We start from the raw sequence: 6,897 nt of genomic DNA on the forward strand, positions 1-6,897 counted from the left end.
AAGACCAAATATCTGGGAAACAACTATCGATCGACCAAAAAGAAACATAGGGCCCTAACCCCCTATTAACATAAAAATGCAATACCTGCAATACAAAAAAAAATTATCAAACCCAAGTAAATGAAATAACTAAGAGAAAGTAAAAGTTGACAAAACTAAAAACAAAAAAGAATTATTGAGACACTGAAGTTAAAGATCTTGGAGATTAATGGACTATTTATCTCGAGTTACAGGAGCATCCTAGTAATACTTCAAGTGTTTCCCATTGACCTTATATGTAAGCCTAATCTTAATATCTTTAACATCTATAGCTCTATGAGGATATACATAGGTTACTTCAAAAGGTCCTGACCAGTGAGATTTTAATTTGCTTGGAAATAATTTAAGCCTAGAGTTTATTAATAACACCTATTGCCCGGGGTGAAATTGTCGTGGCATAATCCTTTTACCATACAACGCTTGGTTTTTCCTTATATAGTTGCACATTCTTGTATGCCTGAGCCCAAAATGCATCCATTTCATTCAACTTTAATAATCGTTTATGTTCAGCAGTGATCCAATCCATGTTCAACTTCTTAATATTCCAAAATGTTTTATGTTCCAGCTTGACGGCTAGATGCAAAGGCTTCCCATAAACCAGCTTAAAAGGTGACATCCCCAATGGTGTTTTGAACACAGTACGATAAGCCCACAAAGCTTCATCCAGTCTGGATTACCAATCCTTGGGAGTTGGGTTCACCACTTTCTCCAAAATCTACTTAATTTCTCTATTAGAAACTTCATCTTGCCCGTTTTTTTAGGGATGATATGCCATGGCAATCTTATGTTTCACACCATACCTATGCAAGGCATTATCAACAAATTTGCAATCAAAATGAGAAACTTTATCACTGATAAGTGTGTAAAGTGTACCGAATCTTGTGAAGATGTTTTTGTGTAGGAAATTCATCACCAAATTCGCATCATTAGTAAGGATAGCAACAGCTTCAACCCACTTTGATACGTAGTCAGCTGCCACAAGTATGTATAGATTTCCCCAGGAGGGTGGAAATCGATCCATAAAGTCTAGTCCCCACCCATCAAACAACTCAATCTCCAAGATATTTTACAATGGTAGTTCATGCCTCCTAGGTAGGTTACCCGTCCTTTGACACCAGTCACATTCTCGGTAAAAGTCATGAGCATCCTTGAACATTCTCGACCAATGAAAGCCAAATTGGAAAACCTTAGCAGCAGTTCTCCTACCTCCAAAATGTCTTTTGTAAGGAGTTGAATGATAATGTTGCAAAATGCTTTGAATTTTGTCATCATGGACACATATCTTAATTATTTAATCAGCACAATATCTGAATAAGAAGGGCTCATCCCAATAATAATGCCTAGCACCGTGAAGAAATTTCCTTTTTCTTTGGCTAGTAAGGTCAAGGGGCATCAACTCACTCACAAAGAATTTCACGATATCGGCATACCAAGGTAATACCATGGCAACTAACAATTACTTGTCTGGGAAGTCTTCCTTAATGATTTGAATATTGCCATCTTCAAGCCTAGCTTCTAATCTCGACAAGTGTTATGGGTACAAACACTATACAAACATTGCTCTATGTCTAGAAACTGCTACTAGATTCTATTGAACAACCACTTGTATCATTCAATTTCGATCCAACTAACCTAACCTTTTCAGAATTAGGTTATGTTTATAAGCATACTAAACATTCATCTATGTCTAGAGTCTGCATGCATGCAATTCAAGAAGAACAAATCCAATGAAACAATAAAATAAATCAGATCCAAGCTTCAATATTAATGGAAAATTAGAGCATCATCCAGTAATCCCAACCTAATGAGTTTTAACTCATGGGTTGGTTAATCAAATCCGAATTCAAAATATCATTCAACATCTTCAACAATTAATTTTGCAAAGAAACAATTTAATAAAATAAAGGAAGAACTTCAAGAAACTTTCTCAGTTCCAACTCTCAACTCTGATGGCACAATATCTTGCAAATACTAGGTTGACTGCCTTTTTCTTCTCCATCATGTTCTACTCTGCTACCCAGCTTCTACTGCTACCCTATTTTTTCTCTCCTCATTTTTCTCTCTCTTCTTATAGGGTAGATCCCCCCTTCTCAGCACACAATTTTTTTCTCCATATTTTTCAAGCAGATCTTTCTGGTACAAGTATAGTTGGCTGGGAGTGGCACGAGTTGAGTGCTAACTCGATGTCTTCCTGGAATCACCATGGCATTAATGTTGGCAATTCCTCCAGCCTTTTTTCATGAAAAAACTTCACTCATTCATTTCTTTTCCTCATTCTACACCTGTCATCCAAACAAATCTTTTCCACCTACAAGTAAAAGTAACATAATAACATTTAAGCACAATCCAAGCTTCATGATGCAATGTCCTAAAATACTAATATAATATCCTAAAATGCAAATACATCTACTTAAGTATAAACAATTAACCAAGTCTAGAGGCTTTCAATATAACTCTTTTCAAGAGTTATCAGGACCCTAATATTGTTCTCTCTTACAAATTCTTAAAATAGTGGCCCCGACTCCTTCACCCACTGTATCATCTAGTCCAGTTTAGGATGACTACTCTTAACAACTTCCTATTAAGCTTGTGTCAACCTTTGTGACGAAGCTGGTGTAGTCATTGCTTCTTGCTATCGTTTGTTCTAATCTTTTATTTGTTTGGCTCGTAGTTCTACTTACTGCTAGAATAAAGTATCACCAATAACTCACCCAGAGTATGAGTAAGATAAAAATTGGTGTATGTACTTAAGGCTTGTATCCATGAGTGCATAATTCTTTAAGTTACTCGGATTATAAGCCATTTCAGTTGTTGACCATTCTTTGTATAAGGAAATGGGATCGAAATCTATGCTATAGTCATAAATACTTATTAAATAATCATCAAAATGCACATAATCTTTACTAAATACCCTTAATGCTAAATTAAACTCTGTGAGGAAGTTAAATTGTTTTCCCATCAAACAGAATTTTACCATATTTGGTGTGTGAATGTTGACACTATCATAAGACATCAAGAATTTAAAAGTGGTGTAAAATTCCCACATCAATTTAGTATAAATAGGGCATGTAATATTAGCATATTCATCACAACAAATAGCAGAGAATAAGTCCATTGACTAAATCAAAAATATCTAGCTTTAAGAGGGATTCATGATACATGTACTTACAGCTCAGAATGGTTCATTTTTTAACTTGGGAAAACTTTTCTTTGTATTTGTGTAACGAGAATTGAAGGGGTCCGTGCAAGGTGGCAGGTGATGGTTTTTTGCCACTGGTTTTAAGTTTGGAATGCACTCGGGCAGATGACATTTTGACTGGGGGCTTTCAAGGAATTCAGAGTGTGTGGATGTAGAAGCTTTCTTGTACGCCATGTGAAAATTACCCAAATCTGCAGCACTTACCAAATTGCAGATATGAGGTGCGAGAAGAGTAAGCTGCTAGAAAAATCTCAAACCACTGTGCAATGCAAGATTTCGCATAAGAGTGGACTTGGCACGAGGTTGAGTTTGTTGGTCTTCTGCATTGGGTTTTGAACGGCTTGGTGGATTGGCGGTGAGAAGGTTGTACATCACGATTGGTTGAAGAATTTTTTATGTGAATTTGGTAAGGGATTTTGGGAAAAGTTGGAGGATATTTGTGTGGGAGAATTTTGGGTGAAGTTACTTGTTGTGGTTTGGATTCTTTATATTAGTAGGGTTTGCCCCCCTCTTTTTAAATGAAACAAGTAAAAGAAAAGGTGTTGAGGAATTGATGGTTTTTTTTTTGGAAGAAGATGTTTAACAATAAGTCGTAGGCATGCCTTGTTTTAAAGTTTCTTCCGTGAATAAAAAATGTTGTACTTCTTAATGTTCAGTAATAATAAGGTGTAGGCATGCCTTATCCTTAATTCACCCAAATCTCTCATCCCTCTCAATTTTACCTAAAAATAAATCACACATGAAAAATATATGAAATTAATAAGAACACTTATGGGTTGCCTCTCATGAAGTGCCTTTCTTTAACGTCTTTAGCTAAACGTGACTCCTTGTTCACTCCTTGTATTTTGGACATTCCAAGTGGATTGGGTATAACTCATTATTTTGAAAACCTTCATAAAAAGGCTATAAATGATAACCATTGACTTGAAAATTTTATTGGTGTCTAGTCTTTGAATTTCTACTACACCATGAGAAAACACGTTAGTGATAACAAAAGTTCCTATCCATCTAGAGCATAATTTCCTAACAAATAATCTCAAATGAAATTTGAAAAGCAACATTTTTTTCCAAGATAGAATTTTTTCCTAGAAACCATTTGATCATGAATGACCTTTCTCTTCTCTTTATAGATGGATGCATTTTTATATGCATTTTCATATGCATACTTTAAGTGGTCGGAAAGAGGCTTCACATCAAGTTTTGGTTCCTCAATTTTTGCTAATTACTCAAGTTTGTAGCTCTTATTAAGGGTCACTTGTAAGCTATCTCCTTCCTGCACCAAAAGGTCAATGACATCTAAAGAAAACAATGAACATGCAATATTAGGATATTTCATGGCATCATGGATGTTGAATTTCATAACTTCCCCTTTAAGTTCCTTAGTAAGAGTACCTTCATGTACATTAATTATTGTTTTTGATGTTTTCAGAAATGGCCTTCCTATCAAAATCAAGTTATGATTAGAAGAGCTTTCTTCTTCCATGTCTACAACATAGAAATCTGCAGGAAAAACCAAACCATTAACTTGAACCAAAACATCTTCCAAAACACTGGTTGGATACACATTTGTTCGATTAGCAAGTTGGATAATTACTCCAGTTTCTTTTAAAGGACCCATTCTATTAGCAGAATAAATAGAATGAGGCATAACATTAATAGAAGCACCTAAATCCAACATAGCCTTTTCAATTTTAACATTTCCAACTCAACATGGGATAGCGAACGTAACTAGATCCTTGCATTTTTTAAGGAGCTTCTTTTCAAGAACTGCAAGTACATTTTCTCCCATTCTTACATTCTCATTTCCATTGAGTTTCTTCTTATTGGTGCACAACTCCTTGAGAAATTTTGCATAGTGAGGTACATGTTTAATAGCATCAAGTAATGGGATGTTTACCTCAACTGTACGGAAAGTCTCAAAGATTTCCTCATCTTGTGTATCTTTTTTAGTTTTGGCTAATCTTTAAGGAAAAGGAGGTGGTTTCATCAATGTCTTTAGCATTTCATCGAAGGAATTTGGACGTGTCACTTCTTTCTCAGTTCCTTCCTTTGAAGTTTGGTTGCGCATTTTTTTTTCTTGCAATTCTTTACCACTTCTCAAAGTAATCATATTTACATGTTGCTTTGGATTAACAATAGTTTGTGAAGGTAGCTTACCTTGAGATTCCAATTGGCTAAGAGATGAGGCATGTTAACTTACCTAATTTTTCAGATTTTTTATGCTTGCCTTGGTATCATGTTGGAATTGTTGCGTGCTAGTAGCAAGAGAACAAACTATTTCATCAATGGACAGACCTGCATTTGATGATAAATGTTGATAAGATAACTTATGAGATGGTCCATGTCAAGCTTGTGGAGGATTGTATGGCTTTGTCCCATAGCTAAAATTTAGGTGATCCCTCCACCCCAAATTAAAGGAGTTTGAGTAAGGATCATTCTTCCTTTAAGATTGGCCATAAAAACCACCAACCATATTATTAGTGTAACACCCTTAACCCATATCCGTCACCAGACTAGGGTTAAGAGGTATTACCGGATATATCGGAATATTTCACATTCATTTCACAATCATCATAGTATCATAGTCACACATCATTATAGAGTCCCTTATATAGGTCAGTGAGACCTTACACATGCTTTAGAAAATGGTCGGGACTAAATCGGGCATATACAAAATTTTTTTAAAACATAAAATGTAACACCCCGTACCCGAGACCGTTGCCGGAGTCGGACACGAGGTGCTAACAGACTTAATTCATTTATTTTCACAGTCCATTTTAAAAATTTCCAGACAAGCTGGCTAACTGCGTCACTGTCACCTTAAAAATCATATCTTGAGTTCCAAAACATGAAAACTAGTTTCATAAATTTTTCCTGAAACTAGACTCATATATCCATCTACAATTTTTTTCTAGAATTTTTGGTCGAGCCAATTAGTACAGTTTATTAGTTAAAGTCTCCCCTATTTCAGGGTTCGACTACTCTGACCTTCATGCATTACGACTTAGATATCTCCTTGTACAGGGATTCAATACTTATGCCGTTTCTTTCTAAAGAACCTAGACTCGAAAAGGAATCTGTACATATAGGGTATGACTTCTAATTATCTCTGGTTAATTTATAGTGAATTTCCAAAGTCGGAACAAGGGATCCAGAAATCGCTCTGGCCCTGTTTCACGAAAACTTAAACATCTCATAAAATACGGCTCATATGATCGTTTCGTTACTTTCATATGAAAATAGATTCATCAAGGTTCGATTACATAATTTATTTACTATTTAATTCCATTCCTACTATTTTAGTGATTTTAAAATCCACACCACTTCTTCTTTGTCAGCATCTGTTTTTAAGGTAAACTTTACCTATTTCATGGTTTTCCACGAATCAACTAGAATTTGTCATACAAAGCACCAAAATGATCATGATTAACCATTCCAATGGCTAATCGTTACCAAAAATTTCCATACCTCTCAATGAACAACATACAAAACGATTATAATGCTATGCTCAAAGTATATATAAGCCATTTCCGCATGGCTATCCAAATTTATACAAAACCAAAGGGTACATGACCAACAACAAAAAGGGTAGTCCTATACATGCCATTTTCAGAGTTCAACCAAAAGTGTACCAAAAGGGCTTTGATAGTGTGGGCGAC

This window comes from Gossypium arboreum, chromosome 6 (assembly GCF_025698485.1).
Source record: "Gossypium arboreum isolate Shixiya-1 chromosome 6, ASM2569848v2, whole genome shotgun sequence".
Lineage (NCBI taxonomy): Eukaryota > Viridiplantae > Streptophyta > Magnoliopsida > Malvales > Malvaceae > Gossypium > Gossypium arboreum.